Source organism: Anguilla anguilla, chromosome 4 (genome assembly GCF_013347855.1).
Source record: "Anguilla anguilla isolate fAngAng1 chromosome 4, fAngAng1.pri, whole genome shotgun sequence".
Classification (NCBI taxonomy): domain Eukaryota; kingdom Metazoa; phylum Chordata; class Actinopteri; order Anguilliformes; family Anguillidae; genus Anguilla; species Anguilla anguilla.
In genome coordinates, this window is record NC_049204.1 from 33,048,259 (window position 1) to 33,071,472 (window position 23,214).

Genomic DNA, 23,214 nt, shown 5'->3' on the forward strand with positions numbered 1-23,214 from the left:
AATTTAAACACGCCGCAGGACGACTGCACCGCGGCGGCTCACGGGGGCCAGCCAGCCAGCCAGCCAGCCCGCTGGCCCCATGGCCCCTCCCCCTTTTTTCCAAAGAGTCAATGTCAGTGCTCTGTATCCTTGTATTCTGATGAGCGGGCGGGCGGCTGACATGACAATGATTATACAGTACAACGGTGACCTGGAAAAGCACCGAAGAGGAAAAACACAGGCGCGCCAGACAGAGCTCACCTCTCGGGGGTCTCAGGAGGGGTCGGCAGGTTTGATTTACTAAAAGACGATAAACGGGACAAACAGCAGCCTTGTAAACACAGGGCAGATGGGCTACGGGAGAGCACCTGTTCTAAGAATCGGGAGACCTGTTGCAGGAAACACAGGGTGTCACGTACCGCAGAGATCATTCGCCAACAAGCGGTTGAGTTTTCCTGCAGCCTTTTTTTAGAATTACAGCTCATGCCTTCCTGATGAATGGGTACTGTAAAACTCAAATGTGGGCTTTTATAATGAGCCCGTCTCCATTTTATGTGTTCATTTAAAGCACCTTTAAAGAGTATCCTCTATTAAAGCGAGCACACTGCGTTGTTTGGATTTAACAGACAACCAGTCTGCAAATGTGTGCTTACTCCAAGCTTTCTTCTCTGCTCACTGCTTTATTGGTTAACAAACACTGCGCTGTGTTATTGTTAATGATCACAAAAAAAAAAAAAAAGAATTTCAGTTCACTTTGTCCCAAGAATGAAGATTAATTACCTCGTTCATTTCACTGGATTGAAGCGAGCCCGTGATTACGCTCAGAAGAAAGCTGGTGTCTGGTAAAAAATTTGAATTGGTGACGTAAACATACTCTCCCTGAAATGGCCATCATTGCACATTTTAGCTATGTTCTGACCTAGAAACATAATTTATTAGGAAATGCCAAAAGAATAAATCAGAACTCAAAAAATAACTTCTAATAGCCATCAAAACTGTGACATTGGTACTAAATCTTTACTCGCATTCAGGTGTGACTGTATGTGCGAATCAGGTGCTAAATTTGGAATTAGCTGCTCTCTCACTAACAGCACATACATCATACTAATGCAGATCTGTCATCTCTTGTATTCCCTTAATCAGTGCGCATCTGTGTTCCAGTGGCTTCAAAACCCTACAATAATGTATACAGGATGGCTTGTAAACAAAATGTTTGCATTAGGCAGTTCGTCCATGACATTCCCCCTTTAAAAAGGGCAGATCAGCATTACCAGTCAGTAAAAAAAATTAATTATTCAATGTTAATAAGCCCCGGAACAATAGAAGTTTGTTTCTGGGTAATTTCATGTGCTGAATCAATTACAGTTCTAATGCCTTTATCATGCACTTGAAAAATACATTAAGCTACTACGGAGGGTAGACTCTAAGAGCCAAGAGCAAACAACTAGGAAAACACATTTTGAAATTCACGTGTAACAAGCATCAATGATTCCACAATTATTCTTCAGAAGAAATGAATAGCAGCAACCATTTTGACTAAAAAGCTTGAGGAGGGTATATTATTTCTACACTTAACAGTAGTCTTCAGTAGCCCTTATCCAAAGAGAGCAACGGTTTTCAATTTATCAATTTATACATATTGCATATTATCAAGCACTCCATTCAGCTTCATCTCCATGGTGGGCTGTTCCATCTCTTCAAGCCCCTGTTCTTCTCTGCCCTCATCTTTTGATGTCCAACAACCTCCCCAATCAGGCAGGAAGGTAGAGTCACTGGCTGCTTCCTGCAAATGTCTAAAATTACACATCTTCAAACTACACCTCAATGTTTCTATTAACAAAAAAAATGAATCCTTCTCTCCCTTTATCGCAAAAGTCTTGTGGCATGGACCTTAACAGTGGTTCTTATTTGATCGTAACTTTGTGTGTCATTAGCTGATTTAGTCAAGTTGCCTTGACTAAATTGTACATTGCATACGTGGACAGTACTTATCCAATCCCAGTTAAGTAGCTTTAGGCTACAACAGCAATGTCCAAGCTAGGTTTTGAAACTGCAACCTGACTATCTCCTAAACTACTTTTTCACAATGGGCCCAAAGGCCATTGAGTACAAGACTTGCCGTTCCCCTACCCACAAAAGCAATATATTACACTAGGCACACTCAACTGAGTTTAACCAAACATTCACCAGTAGAAGTTTAATAACATACGAGTATCTATTAACTATCTCACCCGCATATTACACACAAAATATAAGAAAAACACAACAAAATGGCAGACTCAACTATCTGCTCCTAGGAACGTGGTATAATATCCTATTTCAGTTGGCCAACATTTACTCATTTCTATCGGCTACTGATCTGTCGCAAAATTAAAACTTCTAACCGCATTAAGAACCACTTTGTCCTGGGTCGCCATCGCTTTGCATTAATGAGAAACTTATTTTGCTTCTGTTTTTTCATTTCTAATTTTTTTCCCCACTGAATGCACATTTCACACATATGCTCCAGCAGCGGTTGACACACCTGACCATGCTACAGCTACATCTGCAACTCAGAGTCGAGGGATTATCAGCTATCATCCCTCAGACTCGGGCAAACGCCTGTCTCAGCTCATCTGCCGCGTAGCGGTCTACCGCCCGTTATAATTGAAGCCAATATCACTCCCCGGCTGGCATTTTCTCCCTTCCCTCCTTATCACCCCTGAAAACGTTTGCCTGGGTCGGAATGAAGTCCTGCTTCATCATTAAGGGGATTGTTAACTTAAATATGGCAAAGAGGTCGTCCTGAGCTGCAGTTTTTTATTTATTTATAAAAAAATTTGTAGTGGTAGTAACTCATTTATTCTGCATAAAATGAGTTTTCTGCTAAAAAAAAAAAAAAACGTAAAGGCTCCTCAAAAAAAAAAAAAATGTCATAAAAAAACATAAAAAAAGAACAAAAACAAAACTCCACATTTGTTTCTGAAGGCTTTACGAAAAAAGTTTAAAAGAAAGCAGGGCGTTAAAAGCTTTGATCCTTTGGTGTGAGTGAAGACTTTTACACCTAGCCCCACACAAAAGGCGCTGACATATAGTAATGACTACATTATTTTTGTATACGCGGGAGAAATATTTCTCTCGGGCTACCTTCACATTTATGTACACAGATAAAATTGATGGAAACTGCTTTGCTAGCGTGAGATTCCCCTGCAAAGTCAGCGTTCATAATGCAAGGCTGAAGGGAAATGTACTTAGCAAAAAAAAAAAAGCATCTTTGTGAAAAGCTGTCATCACTTTCATTCAAAGCCATTTCCATGGCATGCCTTAAAGATATTTTTGCCCCCACTTTGGATTTCCAAATAATACATTTGCATCTTAAATTTAGACAAATATGCTTTAATTAACAATCTGAATAATGTGCACAATACATGTTATATTACTATAAAATCGAGCATAATTTATGTTTAAAAATATACACTACATGACCAAAAGTATCTGGACACCACTTGGACCAGGGCTGTTTTTCATGGTTTGGGCCAGACCCCTCAGTTCTACTGAAAGCAAATCTTAATGCTACATCATACAATCATATGAATTCTGTACTTCCCCAACAGTTTGGGGAAGGCCTTTTCCTGTTTCAGCATGACAAAACCCCTGGGCACAGAGCGAAGTCTGTATTAAAATGGTTTTGTAGAGAACGGTGTGGAAGAACTTGACTGGCCTGCACAAGGCCCAGAACGTAATCCCATCCAACACCTTTGGAATCAACTGGAAAGCCAACTGCGAGCCAGGTCTAATCACCCAATCACTAATACTCTGTTGGCTGAATTGAAGCAAATAGCAGCAGAAAAAACATCTAGCATAAAGCCTTCCCAGAAGAGTGGTTGTTATAGCATGTTATGAGGGTGGATCAACTCCATATTAATACCCATAATTTTGGATGAGATGTTGCACGTCAGGTGTCCACATACACTACATGGCCAAAAGTATCTAAGTATCAATCATGGAAACAAACTAAGTGGACAGTGAAGCAGCACACCTGTCAAACAACAAACAACTTGGGGCCTGCATGCTACCATCTGTAGTGGTAGTTTGAAATAGAGGTGCGCTAATGGATGGAAGGGGATGTAAAGTGAAGGAATTCAATAACAATAAATATAGGCCAATAAATATAACTCGAGCCATTTGGTAAATATGTATTCCCCTCAGGGAAACGACATGCGGGTCTGTAAATGGAAAGTGAAATCTTCCCATGCAAAATGATTGAAAACAACAGAAATAATAGAAATTAAAAACCTACCCACTGCTACATTTATTGCCATTAAATAACAAACAGGCCTTGTGCTCATTCATTTTCATATGGTCGCCTACCACAACTGATCAAAAAAGGACTGATTTTCTTATCAATGTGGAAAATAGGTCAAACAAAATCTAGCGCACACATAATATAGTGCTTCATGAAAGCAGCATGCATTTCTTTGAAGGTTATAAATGTACCTTTTCATATTTAGTAAATCAATCAATCACAGAAAGGGATGGTATTAAAGCATGAAATGTCCCATGATTTTTCTGGAAGACTGTTAGGGGAACTGTGCTCAGTGGTACATTAAAGTGTAACAGGAAGACTGCACAAAGAATTTGATTTAGAAGACTGCTCGATGCATTAGTGTTAATACTGTTCCGAATGTTCAGCAGTTCTCAGCGTACATTAGAGTGTGCACTGAGCACTGCTAAAGAAACACGGGAGCCATTATCACAAAAGAATGCGAAAGAACATTAGCGTGTTAAGTACATTTGTGTGAGACAGAACTATGCTCAGTGTATTAGACTGAGAAAGAGGAGCTGTGCTCAGTGCAATAACAGGTGAGACAGTACTGTGCTCAGTGTATTACACTATGAGAAAAGAGCTGTGCTCAGTGTAATAACGTGCGAGACAGTACAATGCTCAGTGTATTAGAGTGTGAGAGAAGAGCTGTGCTCAGTGTAATAACGTGTGAGACAGTACTATGCTCAGTGTATTAGAATGTGAGAGAAGAGCTGTGCTCAGTGTAATAACGTGTGAGACAGTACAATGCTCAGTGTATTAGAGTGTGAGAGAAGAGCTGTTCTCAGTGTAATAACGTGTAAGACAGTACTATACTCAGTGTATTAGTGTGAGAGAAGAGCTGTGCTCAGTGTAATAACGTGTGAGACAGTACTATGCTCAGTGTATTAGAATGTGAGAGAAGAGCTGTGCTCAGTGTAATAACGTGTGAGACAGTACAATGCTCAGTGTATTAGAGTGTGAGAGAAGAGCTGTGCTCAGTGTAATAACGTGTGAGACAGTACTATGCTCAGTGTATTAGTGTGAGAGAAGAGCTGTGCTCAGTGTAATAACGTGTGAGACAGTACTATGCTCAGTGTATTACACTGTGAGAGAAGAGCTGTGCTCAGTGTAATAACATGTGAGACAGTACTGTGCTCAGTGTATTACACTGTGAGGGATGAGCTGTGCTCAGTGTAATAACGTGTGAGACAGTACTATGCTCAGTGCATTACACTGTGAGAGAAGAGCTGTTCTCAGTGTAATAACGTGTGAGACAGTACTATGCTCAGTGCATTACACTGTGAGAGAAGAGCTGTGCTCAGCGCAGTAGCATGTGAGACAGTACTATGGCTGAGCATACTAGAGTGCGAGAGAAGAGAGCTGTGCTCAGCAGGGCTCACCTCCTGTACCCTGCACATTAGAGAGCGAGAGGCGGACATGGGGTCACGAGCCAGCTCCTCTAAGAAGCGCTCACAGAGAGACAGGAGACCCAACGCTCTGCCAGAACACTCCCCGTGTTTATAGGCACCAGCATGCCAGTCACCGGGTTGCAGAATGACAAATTACCTTCCCCGCGTCTGCCGAGCGGGGCTCGCTTCCCTCCCCAACCCCCTCCAGATGGACCTAATTAAACTATTAGCCAATGAGTGAGGGCTGATGACTCCATTAGGAGCCATTTTGTGCTTAAATAAACTGTGCAAATAAACTGCATTCGCAATTAAAGGCCCGCTCATGCACAATTTGCCGACGTTGTAAAGAAAAGCCATCATACTTCCTTTTTTTTTTTTTTTGCCCACCCAGGGCCATTTCATCGGCAAGTTATCCTGGATGCTACTCGCTCAGCGCCTCACCACCAGGAACAGCGAGTGCCTCTTCTCCCCCGTAAAAAAGACTATAATTTAGAATGAAATACGCAGCGATGGGATCTAGAGTGCCACTGTCCTCTCTCGCAGGACCAGTTTATCTCCCATCACCTCGACTGTCCCATATATTCAAGCATACACTCAAAGCCATTCAGACCCACAATCATTCACTCGCCGCCACCCAGGCTCCCGGCTCCCTGCCCCGCTTCTCGTCGCGAGAACGGCCGGCTCCGGGGCGCGTAAATTCACCCCTCCGAACCCTTTTATCCAATCCTGGTTTATCTCTGCTCGATTATCGCCCGCCGAATCGGATACATTCGTCTTTTGATGAACAACGAACGCACCCGTAAGACTTCAAAAGGAGACTTTAAAAAGGTGACCAGAAACAGGTGGATGGGTAAATGAGTGGACCTCGCTTGAGCTGTAGTCGTCTGTAGTGGGTGACCCACCTCCTGATAGATGCACAGACATACCTATTTATCCCATAAATATCAGTTATGCAAAAAGTCCACCTGAACACACATCGCAGCAACATATCGCAATGACATTCTTATAAATGATAATTGTGAAACTGGCAAGCAGTAAAATGCCTTTTGCTTCCCTGAAATCTCTTTTAATCTCTAATGGCTTCTCGAAATATTCAGGATAAATTCAGGCCAGATCTCACCCTTGATTGAATATTTTGCTATTTACTCAACAATAGTCCCAAATTCAACTGTTTTGATGCATCAATTCACTGCAGGAATAGAATTCATTCATTCATTCATTAATAGAATTCAATCACTGTCACGTCTTCAAACCTGACTCGTTTAATAATGAGGGACAAAATATATTGCAAGACCAGACTCAAAAAAGTCCAGGGGTCCAGCCAAAAAGAAGCAAAATAAGGTAAGCTTCTAGGCTAACCAGGAAATGGGTCAGGACTTACGTTATATTATCCAAAACATAAACAAAGTCACGAAAACTGAACTACAGGATCCCCTACACCAGACTTTAAAAAGAGCTGCCAACAAGGTGCTGATCATGTCATACACATTTTGAAAAATCTAAACTAAGTGATAGTGACAATGTCTACACACAGGAACAGCACCAAAAATCCTCAATCAAAATAGCACCCATGGGAACAACAGACAATAAACCCCACAAAGAAACACAAAACTCGAGCCAGCCAACAGCACTACACATAACCACTTTGCAGGCAAGTGGCAAAGAAAATCCAAAGTAACACGCACAACATTAAAACTAAACAGATGCGACTCCCATCACACTGGCAATCAAGCACTAATCCGACCAGCACTGCAACTAATGCTAACCAATCAGTGCATACAACTACTGTGCAGGCAAGTTACTGAGCAAACTTAAATAACATGCGCAGTGTTGATACAAAGCAGGTGTGACTCCATCGCACTTCCAATCAAGCACACATTCGATCAGCACCACCACCACTAATACCAACCAATCAGCGTACACAACTACTGTCTGAACAAGGCGTTACAAGCCAACAAAATTTAAATGGCAAGGGAACAAACCAAGTCCATATCATGGACAGGACTAAGCAGGCCTTTTAAAAAAAGAAAAGTCCAGATGACGGACATGAACAATTGCTTTAAAAGCGATAGCCCATATCAAGAATGAGACAAAATGACGTAACATGCACAGCAGTTGTTACGCACAGCGTTAAGACGTTCAGCTCCCAAAAATGTTACTACAATCAGTCCATGAGTCCCCCAATTATGTTACATCCCCAAACCTGCCTGGTGTGATAATGAGGCACATATTGCAAGACGAGACTTGAGTTAAAAGGGACAAATAAATGTTCTTTCAAAAGGCAAAATGACTTTAAAATAAACAAGAAAAGTTCAAGGATACAGTCAAAAAGAACCAAAGGAAGGTACAGTAAGCTCCTAGGCTAACCATACAATGGGGCATCCGACCAATGGCTTACCTTAAACTAAGCAATATGTAAAACAAGAACAAAAGTTGCAAAAACTGAACTACGTGATCCCCTTCCCCAATCAAAAAAAGGAAATGAAATAAACTTTAACAGAAGTGAACAACAGTTGCTATGAAAGTGGGGTTGCTGTCATCCTCTCCCAAGTACTCAGGAATCTTAAATAGGCCCACCAATCAGGAATAACCACTGGCACCTGCAAGTTGAGAGAGAGAAGCAGGGAAGCACGTAGCAATCACAAAGCTAAAAATCGAATACTTGAGCCGGGTGCTTCAAAACATCTGTGGTAACTGTAGACCGATCCCTCCTGCCCCCTAGTGGTATGGGCGGTCTAGCCCACAGAATGTAGATAAAGCAAAAATCCACAATTTATTAAAAATGAGCTATAAACCAGCAGCAAATTAATACTCAGCGCCTGCAACCGGCTGTTTACTGCCAAAAAATGCCGCTCATTTCCTTACCAGTGCTAAGGGCAACGAATGGCACTAAAACAAAGGGTGCCTCCCACATTCACCATCGCTTATTACACCCTAAACCTCATCATAAGACTTCTTTTTTATACATTGTACAGTTATGTTGTTTCGTTTCTTTGCATGAAAAATTGTGCACTCTTTCAGCTTTCAGAACAGGCCCTGGTAATTCTGGTAATTCTACATGTTTAACCTGAAATACGTAGTTCAATTTCGATGCATCTACCTAAAAAGGCTTTTATGTTTTTTCCCCGATCTCCTATACCGTGAATAATTCCTCACATATTTCCGAAATGTTGATACACACTTGAGCCCTTGTGTCTGCTGTGTATTGCCACAAAAGTTATAAGGTTTTATTTAAGAGTAGTGCCAACCCGGTGGAAACTGCCTTTTTTAAGTGCTTGAGGTTAAGGGGTTAAGCAGTGTGCGTCTGGCTCAGCTTTAAGTACACAACGCAAAGAGAAGGGAGTCACTGAGAGACTTCTGTTTTGTCTCCTCAGTTTGACTGATGGACTGGAGCCAGTGGGTCAACATGCAATTGCACTGCAGAAGAGGAAGCACCACTCCTGCCCAGGATTTCCAGATCACCCCTGTTTACCTGCACTTAATGTTGAGCAAGAAAGTTCTTTCCTTTCCCCATCAGGCAATGTCAGACAAGCTGCAACAGACTTTTTTTTTACTTCCTCCTGACAATGAAGTACAGTGGCACCAATCGGCAGGTCCCCTGACAACGAGACACAGCTGTGAAGCTGTCCCAGTTTCAGTCATCAAGAGCCCGGTCTGCTTCTCTCCCACTTAGTCATACCAGCAGGAGTGAGGAGTGGGAACGTTTTTCCTTCCTAATTTCGTTCATTTCTCCACAGCCAACCTGCCCCCCCCACTGCTCCCCCCCCCCCCCCCCCCCCCCCCCAGTTCTGTCATCCGGAGCACTGAGAGCACACCAGCGAATGGCAGCATCAAAGATAAGGGCCCGACGTAATGTCAACTTCACCTTGAACATCTGCTCGTAACGCAAATCCCTTTCTCGAGCGCTCCGTTTTCATAGCTGATTTCTCTCCGGGGGCGGGAGGCTTCTGTTTCGAACTGCCGTGCCTCTGAGTTTGGACACGCTTCCAAACTGCCTGCTGAATAAATGATAAAACATATGCTGCAGAGTTAAGGAAACTGTTTAGAATGTTGCCTGATAATCATATATGGCAGGGGCATTTAAAAACACAATGGGGCACAATCTACCTTTCCTACGCTATCAGTAAGTATGCATTTGATTATTGCCAATGCAGTGACACAGCATCTCTAAATATGCCAATTTAAATAACTTGAGTAAACAATGACACCATTGTCATAGTGACATATCAACAGTACTGTTGTCATTGTTTACATAACATTGTTTAATAGACAGTGTCTATCCGATGTTATACCAAACTAGCATTCAAACTAAGTGGCACACATAGTTGCTTTTGTATGCATCATTGAGTAAGGGAAGATAAAGTTGGTTGCTGTGGAAAAAAAGTCTACTGCCAACCTATTAGTGTAGAACATTGCTTAACCCACTTTCCCCGGCAGTAAATTAGGCGGGCTGTCCCTGTCAAAGCCTGTGAAATAAACGGCTACCAGCTAGCACAGATTGTGCTTGCTGTAGTCAAGCTGAGACATGGCACAGAGACCCTTTAGTCTTTCACAGCAAGGGCATCTCTGCCTTTACCAACTGCTTAATAATCACTGACACGTGCTGCTTGAAGTGTATCTCCTTGATCCTTTGGATCTCTGGAACTGCCAATTTGTCTCAAATGAACCAGACCTAATCTTTAATCTTTGTCTGTTTCTCAACTGTCTGCCCTGCTCCCCTAGAAAACATCCTTCTGTGCTCTGCCACTACAACTGCAGTTACTGAATGGGGCCTAGTTTATATTTCCTACTATTGCTTCACCCACTGTTGCCCCGGGCCAGTGAGGGATCCATTACTGTACTGGTTGAACCACAATGCAACCTCAACAAGGAGGCCAAAAACAAACGGGTAAGCTGTGACCACTTGCTAAAATGAAGCCAAGACGATTTTGGAATCTGGATGTTTACAGTGTGTCAAAACATTCATATTTACACAGTAACGTGTACAGTAAAGATCATGTATTGTGTTTAATTTGACTCTGCTGAATGCCAATGGAGAACGTTCAATGCAAGTTTTTCCACTTTTTAAGTCCTCTAATGACCCATCACTGGTTACTGCGCCACAGTTTGGCAACTGCTGATTTAAAATGACAAGTGAACTGAAAATTTTGCCCTGCCACAGAACACATTACCAATTGTACGCATTTACACAATAGCTTAAATAATGGCAGTAGCTCCTTTATGAAACCAGAAAGAGCTGCAGTGTAATATTTCCCAGATTTAATGTTACTTCACCTTACCTGGCGCATGTTCATTGACCCCATAACACTCCTGTAGATTCTGTAGATCCTCTAGCTCTACTAGGTTTTTCTCCTGCCTTAAGCTCACCACATGAGAACCAGCTAGACCAGGTCCTTCATTAGGTCATAATGGCCTGAATTCCAAAAATATTTGTTCTTAATTCACAAACAATTTTCTTCACAAATACAATTTGAAAACTATGGTTATGAAAAATAAACTTCAATTTGCATGCATTTGTCAGTCATAATTAAGGACAACACCCACAACCATATGTCTTTTCTCTCTTCTGCCTTCATTGTGTCCATGGATCAATACTTCTTTAGCTCAAAACTCACTTCCTGTTCGCCTTTCCCCCTCAGTAGGCAATTCAGTTCCCTTACTCAGTTCCCCTCCATCTGTGCTCCCTGCTAATCCAGAATGAACGGTTCACTACGGGGAGACAAAATGGGACTGAGATGCCCTCTTGGCTCAGCACTATAGCGCCCTCCTCTTTCTCCGCTCCATCGTACGCTCCCCACTGACAAACGGCCTCATTTCCGATCTACCATCCAGCCCGTCATTAAGGTCCCCCCCTAAACACTGCTCTACTTTCTCCCACCTGCCTTTCCCCCCATCCCCAATGTGTCAGACACCCACCACCATCTTCAAACATCTGAGCAATGCCGTACAGCACATTTCCGAATCGGAGCCCTGTCTCACTATGCAACCTGACACAAAGCAGGGGAGAGACGAAGAACGAGAGAGAGAGAGAGAGAGAGAGAATCCAAATGTAATGCTGCCTGACTTATAATGGCAACGAAGGCAACACCGATCTTTAAACAATGGGGGCATTTTCATATTTCCCTTTCAAATGGTTTGTGACAGCATGCATGCAAGGGTATATGCGCTGAGCGCCACTTGACTCCAGCCGTTTATGTGTGATGGTGCCAGGCAAAAATAGCATTATAAAGAATATTTATAGCACAATAATCAGCTGCAGAGGAAACAAAATAGCTAAGATGCTCGGAGCCATACAAATGTCAAATACTATCTCTAACATAAAATGATAATGTGCACTGAAGGATTCTTCTTTTGGGATAGAAAAAATAATGTGTGGACACACACACACACACACACACACAGACACACACACAATAACATTCAGTTCACTTCTCCAGATTAATGTATCGCCCATATTTTAAGTGCAGTTTAACACAGTCAGACTCAAATGACTCACCAGTTCAGATTGCCAAAACGTGTTTAAGTGTCGCTGCCCTAGGGCACACAGTGAAAAACACATGCGAAACACACTCGGTGCAAAAACAGGCTGTGATAAATGGTGGGTTACCCTTGAGGGGAGGAGTCTCTGAAGATTGATTTTACTCCGGCGCTGCACTCAGATTCAGTACACTCACTCAACTGGAGGTTGACGAGAAAAAAACGAAAAAAAAAAAAAGACCTAAGACATGTCAAATTAGCAGCTTAGCAAATCTCCTGCCGATTGTCAGTCTAATTAAAAATTGGCTAATTATAATGTGCGTTGCTTCAAGTAACTGCTCAGCTATAAAGCCCTGGCTGTCAGGTGTAAACAAGGCATGCGACTGTAAAGGAGGGGAAAATCAATCGACATCTGTTAATTTATCTCAGACAGGACACTAAATTGAAAAATGGATTGCCCAATGTGCCACAAAGCTGCATTACGATAAACGAGCAATACATTCTAACACCTGCTTAATAAATGATAATGGATATTTTAATGCTTAGCCGCAGGCCTTATTTTGCCAATAAGGATCAAATTGTGATGCCTGTTGGCTGGGCCAATGCAAGGCTGCCAGATTTTCAAAGTGTAAACAAGGTAGTTCAGAGGAACTCTCCTATCTTCACAACTCTTCATTCACTGAATGAATTCTTCTGGTATCGAACCAGAATCTTCATTATAAGCCTCTAATGGCAGATAATGAGTCAATAAATCCATTTATAGGACATGTTACCCATGAAGCCCAAAATAATTATATTGAATTTTACTCTTAATAATGGCCTATCCATATGTCCCCAGATGCGTTTTCCATTGTTCCAATTCAAGCTGAGTGGCACTGGTGCGTGTAATAAAAACCTGTAAAGCACAAAATTGAACACTACTACAAGTATGAGACTCTTTCCTTTTTTTCTTAAACAGGGTCGCCTTTTCATGTATTAACTTTTAATGAAACCCTGCTGATTAGAGTTTGGTCTTTAAAATTTAATAATAGCATGTATTGGTGTTTGACAAAGTGCATATCCATAGGTGGGGGCCTGTTTAAATCTACTGTTTGCTCATTGACTAACAAATGAAGGCTAATGTTAGCTTTCTAGCTAATTTGCTAAATTTAAATACAGACGAGCCTCCGTAGTGTCCACAGGTATTTCCCACACACATTTTGTCTGCAAGTCAAAATCTGAGGGTACTGAATCAAACAGTCTTATGTCATGGGTTGCATGAGACCACCAGCATTAATATTTATTCACCCTATGCACATAAAATTTGTAGTTTAGGAGTCAGGGATAAAAACATTTATTCATCCAATATGGATATGCAGTGAAGATAACACAAGTTAGATCCATTGTAATAATTTAACTACTAACAGAAAAAAGATCAATATAAGCAAGATTGTAAAATAATTTAATAAAAACTGTAAAATGCTTGCAGTAGCAGATAAAAGTATAGTACATTGCCTTTCTAGGCACATTTCAAGGTATGGCCATTTGGCTCACAATGTGAACTAGGTTCACATGGTTGTGCTGGTAACAGCTCTGTTTGTTGTACTGCTTACTTGTCTGTGTTAGTATCATTCAATGGAAGACAATGATTTATTCCTTTTTTAAACACGTCTGATAGACGACATTGTCTGTTGAAATCTGAGGATGTAGGACACATCAGCACACCCTAATTAAACCTTGAGGCCACAGGCACCATTGTATTTGTAACATACCACTCACCCCTAGCATACCCATAGACCCCTCCCCTTTTCGATCTATGTCTGAGTGGATATTAAGGCTTTAAAACATAGAGCTTTTGAAAAAGTAAAATCAGAAAATGCAGAAGCACTTCTCAGTGTAGAAATGTGGGAAGGTTTAGAATGCATCTCGAGCTCCAGCTCAAATAACTATTCTGCATTTTCACTGTGCCCTTTGGGGGCCACTCTGTAAGAAGGCAACAGGGGAGACGTCATCACTTTGAGTAAGTGCGCTAAGTGACAGAGCTATTTGCCATTTGTGAATAATAGATCATGACTTCGTATCACATGGAAAAAGTGGATGCGTTTGCAATAGATGCAAAAAGCCATAGACCTCTCTCTCTTTCTCTCTCTCTCTCTCTCTCACATCTATGTACCCACTCTCTTCTTTCTCTCACATTGCATTCCCTGGGAGCAGGATTCAAACCACAGGGACTTTAACTAATTTCCATTTGCACCATAAAATGGTTCATATCCCTGGCTAATAAATACAGAAAAGTAGGTGAAAATCACCACATATCACCAGCTTCACTGAAAAAGACTTTGGTAAACCAAAGTGCTGAATATAATTCTCATTTACATTAGCATTCACTTTAGAAATTGTGATGCTCGCAATATTTACACAATATTACATTCCTTGTATGGAAAATATATAAATTCCAGGCCAGCATAATCCTATCAGGATTCAACCTTTTTGCTTTCAAATTATCCTGGGGATAAAACAATTGAAGCACCCACTGCGGGAAGGCAGTGTGAGACCCTGCTTTACTGCCGGAGCTGGGAGTTAAGAGGATGAATGCTCCAATTCACAGCAACCATACATTTTGTTCCATTCAATAATAGTCCTGAGACACTTTAAACAGGAACTGTTTAGAGATCAGCGGCTTTAGCCATTCCAGCTGGCGCCGAGCCTTGTTTCTCACCCCAGCTATAGGCGGGGCCTGACAGAAGACCCACCTGCATGGGAATTCACACAGACACAGACACATCCAGACCACTACCAAGAGGCATGGACTACAGCAGCAGTGGCTGTGTCTCACATCAGCAATCACACACACACGGTAAATTCTAGCTAAGTGCATATGCCGAAAGATAGCAGTTATATTTGTAGAGTTAACAAATAAAATTAAAATAAATACATCTGTAAGTTAAAAAAAAAACAAAAAAAACAATAACATATTCGATAGTTCAATCTAGGATGACTGTTCCAAGACTGGCACGCACATAAGAGAATGCAAAAAGGCCATTCCCTCACCACCTCTTTCTGTGCCGCTATATTTCACTTAAAGCCTTTTCTTCCCATCCGGCGCCAGAGTCTGTCATCTCCTAATGACACATCAAAGCCCGGAGCTAAAGTACTACCTTTCTTAAAATGAATGTAGAGTGTGTCACCGTCGGTATTATTTTAAAGTTTCCCCGCCGCTGCCTGTCGGCTTTAACTTCGCCATTGTTTTAATCTCCGGCTGTGCGCGGCGCAGGGCGCGGGTTCCAGGTACCGGTGGCGGCGAGATAACCGTATCTGTAGCAGCTCATCAGACAGGTATGGGGGGGGGGGGGGGGGCGCTCTTCTGTCATTTGCTTTACGCTCGCACTCCACCTTGGCTGATCCTCATTTGCCTAAACGTAGGGAAATCTAAAAAAGCCAGGATCAGGATGAGTCCTGTCAAATTAAAATAAAGCTCAATCACATTAACGGAGACACCAGAGAACAACGGTCCACTTTGCCCTCAGCGGGAAGCGCATGATCGTGTTCGTAGCCGATTATTATTACCTCGACTACTACGACTAGCACTACTACGTTTTAATCTGCCCACATTTAGAAATGAAACATTTTCGCTCTGAGGTTTTCAATTTACAAGATAGATTCTGGTGTATTAGTTTTGCGCCTCAGTGTGGAACTGCTTGATGGAATGCTTCATTAAGTAATGCACACACAACAATTTTATGCCTTTCTTGGACAAGAACTGCTGATTGAGAGGCAGCAGTATTCCCACTAGTCCAGGTCAATCATGGTGCAATGCTTCTTCCTGTAATGGATGGCAGTGATATCTGAACGGGTTTCAAAATGACTGCGATAGACCAGTATCAACAAACTTTCCCCTGCTTCTTTATTTTTACTTTTATATGTGCTACTGCACACTCATGTCAAAACACATAAATGTGTGCAGTATATCAATACCACAGGGAAGTTACAAAAATGTGCACAGATGTCATATTTGCATAAAATGATAAGACTTTTTAAATAAGGTCTTACATTAGTAATTATAGATACAAGTGATAATTAAGTGAATGGCTGCACTTAATAAAAGGTGTCAAAGCAGGTCTCTATCATCGAGTCTATCAAACATTATAAATGTATTTTAAAGTAGTTTTTCTGCTGGGGTGGGGTGCCTTCAGATGTAGGCCTAACTCTTTAACATACTTTAACACTAAGGCTGCTACGGTTTTATGCACAACTTTTTTTTCCAGTCAGACACAATAAAAAGACAACATTTAAACTACATAAATGTACATTTTAAAGACTCATTTTTTTCCCCTCTTTAATTTCCACCCCATGATTGTAGGGATAAAACAAAGCAGTCCTTAATGCTACACATCTGTTACACAGACAAAGGCCTAAAGCCGAAGCACGCTCGCATTACCCTTCTGAAAACAAGGTCATTCATTTATTAAAATTAGTGCTTAATCTTGTTCTTTTGAGCTGAGCAAGCCTTTCTTTTGGAAGTCTCAAAAATACCAACGATAGAAATCCACAACCGTGCGGAAACAGTCACGCAAGCATACCTCAGGTGTGCGCTGAGGGAAAGTGGTGCTAATGATGACTCTCTCGGTATAGGTTAAGTGCACTTTCAGGCTGTGCTCACAATCAAGGACGAGTTTCAATTAATCAGAGGCAGGAGATAATGTAGAGGTTTTCGGAAATGACACTGCCACTTTCTCCAGTGTATTTGCCATTCATTCAAGTCCAGAATTTCCACGGCCTCTAGGCCAGGTATGCTCCTTGCCTCACGTACGATAATCATCAAGGAAATTGCAATATAGTTCTGAAAGGATTTCTTTGCTTTCAAAGGCTCACTGGTCTGCCGCATTGAGACCACATATTAAGTTAAGCATAATATGGCATAGGTCAAATAAACACACACACACAGACACATACATACACACTCACACACACACACACACACACACACACACACATCACAGCAGAATATTTCAGAGAGCAAATGACAGTTCAATATAAACATAATTCCAAACTCAGTTTAAAAAGAAATTGGGAAAATAAGCCAGTGTCTACAATGTACATTCAGTACATGAACAACGCAGTGCTAAACATTATTTATGAAGTTCATTTATTTTTTGGTCACAATTTAGCACATGCACTGTACATTGGTCAAGATTGAGACAATCTACTGTATATGTGATATTGCCATGCCAATTCAGAAGAGCACTAAATCAGGCAAAGTTACAGTAATGCTGAAGAAGATTTTTAAACACCTTTTAAAGGATGTGCCAGATTAGCCCACATTCTCATTGAGGTCACTAAAGGATGGTGAACTCACTGGAAAAGGGGGGATTTACCGCAAGGCATGCGAGTAGGGGGACATATTTAATGCTGCATGTGGGGAATAATGAATCATCCAGAATTTAGATATGCCGGCGCTCATATCATTAAAACATTCTAACCTTAAAAGAAGTCTTCAGTGATACAGACAAAGCTACAGTATTAAGATAGTGGGTAGGGAAGATGATAATTTTCTTTTTTGCTTTGTTTCTGAAATTCGTTAAAAAAATTTTTTTTAAAAAGTGCCAGTATCCCACGGCACAATGCAGTCACAAGGGGGAAACCAAAATGTCCCACTCGCTGTGTACACATTCTCCAAAATGTACACACAAATATCTCCTAATGGCTTCTAAATTGAGTGATAAAATATTTAAGCGATGCAATCACTAAATCTATAGATGTCTGCACATTAACATGCACAGGGAGCCTTATTACAATTCAAAGGAATGTCAGGGGCTCTGAGAATTACTCGAGGCTCTGATTGCCTTGAAAAGAAACGAAAATGACACTGAGTGAGGATATGTTTCAATTTGAAACAAACAGAGAACACAACATATAAATTTTCTGTTTTCATTTAGGATGTTATTAAAGTAGTCATCTTGTGGTCAGACATCATATTTTTAATTTTCGTAAATGCATGACACATCCATTAAATGTATTGCTTCTATGTTTGGATTGGTTTGAGTTAAAGAATATTATTTAAATGACATAGACCCATATCATATACAGTTTATATTTGACAAACACTGACCAACATATATTTGACCAAACATATATGACCGACAATGATTTGAGTATTCACGTGATATCCCCCCCACTGTATAGTATTCTATTATTGTATGCAACAATGCTATTTAAATAATTCACTTAGTTTAGACTGTATTGCCAAGATGGTGCAAATACATTTCAAAGTAGCAATATGCTGTCTTTTCAATAAGGTGTGGTATCTTCCAATTGTGATAAGATGTGAACATCCAGCTGGACAGGCTATAAATATGAAACCCAAATAGGACCTTTTACTACAGCCCGATCAAGCAGATATCCTCACAAGGGCAAGAAAATGTAACTTCATTGAGCTATGGAGTCAGGAAGGGTTGTGTTGGTTTGCTTGAATTGCTTATGGCAATAAAGGGAATTGCACTTGACTGAATCCCAGGTTCAGTATCCCCAATACCGTAAGCAATACGACTGCATATCAAAAAAGGTGAGTTTTGAGTGAGGCCAAGGACACTTCATCGCCTCCTGTAAACCACCTGGATTTTTCAGCCTTTCTGCTAATAGGCCATAAGTGCCATTAATGGAGCCTAAGGCATAGAAAATGCTAGAAGTTATATTCCTGCTTAAATCCTTCATTAATTTTATCTAAAATGGAAAACCATTCTGATGGCAGAGAAAAAAGCTGTAAGCCGCTTTATCCAATTTGCTCTTACATTTTAAATAAAACTATCAGCATTATCTTTTTCTGCTAGCACATTTTTTTTTTCTGAAACCTTGGTACAAGCTACATTAAACACGGTTAAAATCCTACTGTGTCAAGCAGCAGTTGACATCTGCAACACAGAGAACCAGCATGTGTCTGTTGTTTTCCCCCACCCATTTACAAACTTGCCCTATGCTGGACAGAATAATGTAGTGTTCAAGCAAATAGACTTTTAACAGTGACTGCACAGCAGAAGGGAACAACGCCGAATTATGATTCATGGGATATACATTTACGTGACGTGATAGATTTTTTAGAATCGCCAAAAACTTGAGGATGACTTGAGGATATTTCAGGATCTGTAAAATGCTATATTGCCTCATGCTATGATGAAAGTATTTATCACACTTGGTGTAAAAATTCAGTCACTGAGTGTAACATGGTAACAAATGAAAGAAAATCAGCTTCAACACGCCTAGGCATAGATTCTACAAGTCTCTGGAATGCTACCGGAGGGATGGAACACCATTCTTCCAAAAGATATTCCCTTATTTGGTACTTTGATGATGGTGGTGTAGAGTTCTGTCTAACACGTCGGTCCAAATTCTCCCATAGGTGGGCTGAGATCTGGTGACTGTGAAGGCCATAGCACATGATTTGCATCATATTCATATTCTTCAAACCATTCAGTAGTGACCCCGGGTGCCCTGCAGATGGGACCATTGTCATCCTGGAAGAGACCACACCCATCAGGATAGAAACATTTCATCATAGGATAAAGGTGATCATTTCAGAATAACTATATTTATTTGCAGTCACCCTTCCTTCTAAGGAGACCAGTGGACACAAACCATGCCAGGAAAATTCCCTCCACAGCATAAATGCCACCAGACCCCTTCACTGTAAGGGTCAATCATTCAGGTCTGTACTGTTCTCTTGGTGTACGCCACACATGCCCACTTGTCAAGAATATGGTGAAGGATGACTCATCTGACCATATAACTTTTTTTCCCACATCTCTGTAGACCAGTGCGTATGGTTTTTGCACCACTGAACTCATAAATGTGCATTTGTCTTTGTAATGAGGAGTTTGTGCACTGCAAGCCTACTATAATATCCCTCTCTGTGTAGCTGTCGACCGACTGTTCTTGCTGACAGTCTGGTCACGTCCTGCATTGACATTCTCAGTCACCTGTTTGCTCTTCTGTTTTTTATCGCACTAATGCACGAGTATCACGGCCATCAAATGTGCACTTTCAGCTATAATTTCTGATCCTATTAACTGATGTCTTTCCCATAGATCTAAATGCAGATGTCACTTTAGTCATTGTTCATTTTTAACAGTAACAAAGGGACATCTGCATTTAGATATATGGGCCATCCATGCCCCAATAATGAACCCTCTTTAAAAGTCACTTGGATCATTTCCTATTGCCATCTTGATGCAAAATCGAGGTCAACTGTGCCTGCTCAGAATGTTTATACATGCCACAAAGCATGACAGGATGTTAATTGCTTAATTGTATAATAACGTACACCTGTATGGAAGCATCTGCATACATGTTTCTCCACTCATCTATTCAGGTTTATCCTTTAATTTGTCACCCATATATATATATACACATATACACACACTGATATATACCCATATATCAGTATCCTTATATACTTCTATTGATGCACTTCTAATAAAAACAAGCTAATATTAATTATTCAACTACAATCAGCCTGTGGCAATCCATTCACCTTTTATTACTCAATTAAAAATCCTTAAAATATCCTAAATATCCTTTCAAACTTTTAACTGAACACAAAATGGCTGCCAAATATTCTATTTGAAATTGCAGACACTTAAAAACATGATTATCCCTACAAAATGTTTAATCTGTTCATTCAACTTTTAATTGATTCCACTTCAAATTAGAATATGTAGTGTAAAACATTTATTAAATTAGCATCAAATGTTGTACAGTATAGAAGGTTCTTCAGCAAGGCAGTTAAAGGTTTCTCCTTGTCACATTTGTTTTATACGATCAATTTTTTTTTCCTTTTAACTTAAGTGAGGTGATTACCTCAACAGCTCAGCTGTGTTATTGAGACATTTCAGCATGAAATTTGTTTTTCCTCACTGAACTTTAAGCAGAAATTCGAGTGCCAAGTCTCAAAAGCCAAGAGGGGCTATTAAGAGATAATTACTAATTATGCTAATTTGCAAAGTTGTGCTATTTCTTTCCTTGGTCATTTTATCTGCGGTCCTCCGGAGAGAACAGTCACCATTCAATGTTAATAACCTTTTTTTCCCCAGCTAAATGTTCGATGGAGGACGAAGTGTCCTAAATCGGGGGAATATTTTACAGTTAATCAGGATGTGACTGTGAATTCGAAAGCTGCTTTCACGCCAGGCGCTGCTTGCTGACGGTAATGACCTTCATTAACCTTACGAACGCCGAGAGCGGTTCGCCACATTTTAACATCGTTATCAGGATAAACACAAACAGCCGTTTACAACAATAACATTGTTTAACGTAAGCAAAATATAACGTTCCTGAATAAATCTGAAATGCGGTGCTCATTTCCGGATGCGGGCAGTCGCTGTGACACTCGGCTGTCCCTTAAAATCAGTCACAGTTCTTGCGCAGGTCAGGCAAACCGTTTCTAATCAAAATCGAAGAGTATGAATTTCTGTTACATTTACCATTACATTAAAAAGCCTAGGCTACAAACATTCTGCAATACACACAGAACAGAATCTGTTGTCATAGTGCATCATTAGGTTTAAGCAGAAAAATATACAGTTGTGCTGAAACTGCATCAAGCATATTCAATAAAAAGCATAAGCTGCTACAGACATTGTCCATTCCATCCCATTTGTGCTTAAAAAAATTGTATTTGATCATTTTACCTCAAAGGAATGAACCAAAATATGTCAATAATTTAATATAAATATGTCGATGTTTAACAGAGTCTTGTGTGTACAAAGTCATTCAACCCAATCTAGAAATTTGACTCGATACCTCTTGAACTTGATCACACCTAGTGTGAGCAAACACTTTAAGAAATAGTCTAGACAAGCTGTAAGAATAAACAAGTCTAATTCCCCGAAGGAAAAAGGAAAAATATATTCAGATCCATGGCAGCCAGGTATTGATTGCAAAAGGTCTCCACATACAGAGCTGTACCACTGCAAAGACCGGAATGAAAATTTAGGTATCGATATCAAACCATGACACGGATATCGGTTTGAATCATTTTGCCTGAATATATGAATCACAAAGATGTCTATCTGAATGTGTCCATCCTTCAATGGCCGACTCGTGAGGAACTAGCCGCGGCTCGTATTTTGGCGGAGCGCCGCGTCAGTGCGGTCCCGGAGAAACCGGAGGCAGCCTCGGCTCCCCTTCCGCAAATCGGTTTTGCCCGTTTCCACTGAGGGACGAGGTCCCTCCGGTTCCCCGTGCTGCCGGTTTAGCGGTGGTGGCGCGGACGGGGTCTCTCTTCCAGCGGAAGCCACGCATCCGATCCGCTAATCGTTTTTTGATCAGACCGCCGTGTGACTGACTGGGAAATATGTTGACCTGGATGTTTGGCTCTGGCAGTCTAAGGAAGCCCTTCACTATGGGAGAGCATGAACAGTAATTGCTACATAAATTATGTGACACTGAGAGACCGCTTTTGACTCCCTGCCAGTGCTTTGACACGCGATTGCGCGAAGACTAAAAATCAACAAACATTATAAGGAGTGGATGCCTTTTTATTTTTATATAACGCAAAATCTCTAATCAAGGCACTGCAGAGAAAAATTATTTTGTGCAAACAAAATCTTTCATTTTTTATAGATCTATTTAAAGGTCATTATTAGTTCAAAATTATGAATAATGAAAATCTGTCAACCTTAAGGCAAAAATGGTGCTCAACAAAAAAAATCAGTAAATTCCAAAACCATGCCTATTTTCCATTCATGATACATGTGGATTTATGCATGTCATAGAAAGACTGTCTTATTTTTTCAGATGTAGATACATAACATTCATCCTTTGTTGATGAGACTGCACCAAAGCCCCAGAGGTACTTGACAATAAATCATTGTGCTGTGATTAATTAAAGCAGGGAAAAATATACAGCATGATTAAGAGACTGATTGTGTTAATGATTTAATGGCGTCCATTCCAATGTACTTTCAAGATTTTTTTTTTCCCGTTTGACAAATGAAGCAAAAGAAAAAAGTCTTTCATAAAACACATGCCAGTTAACAGTACACAATTGTGGGTTGTGGGTTAACATTGTGGGTCGAAACACCTTAATGGTAT

At 40.7% G+C, this 23,214-nt stretch overlaps 1 protein-coding gene across 1 annotated transcript in view; it reads right to left on the reverse strand.

Annotated features, from left to right (window-relative positions):
• adarb2 (adenosine deaminase RNA specific B2 (inactive)) overlaps positions 1-23,214 on the reverse strand; it is a 149,979-nt gene that overhangs the window by 121,206 nt on the left and 5,559 nt on the right. The gene's annotated exons all lie outside the window — the stretch shown is intronic.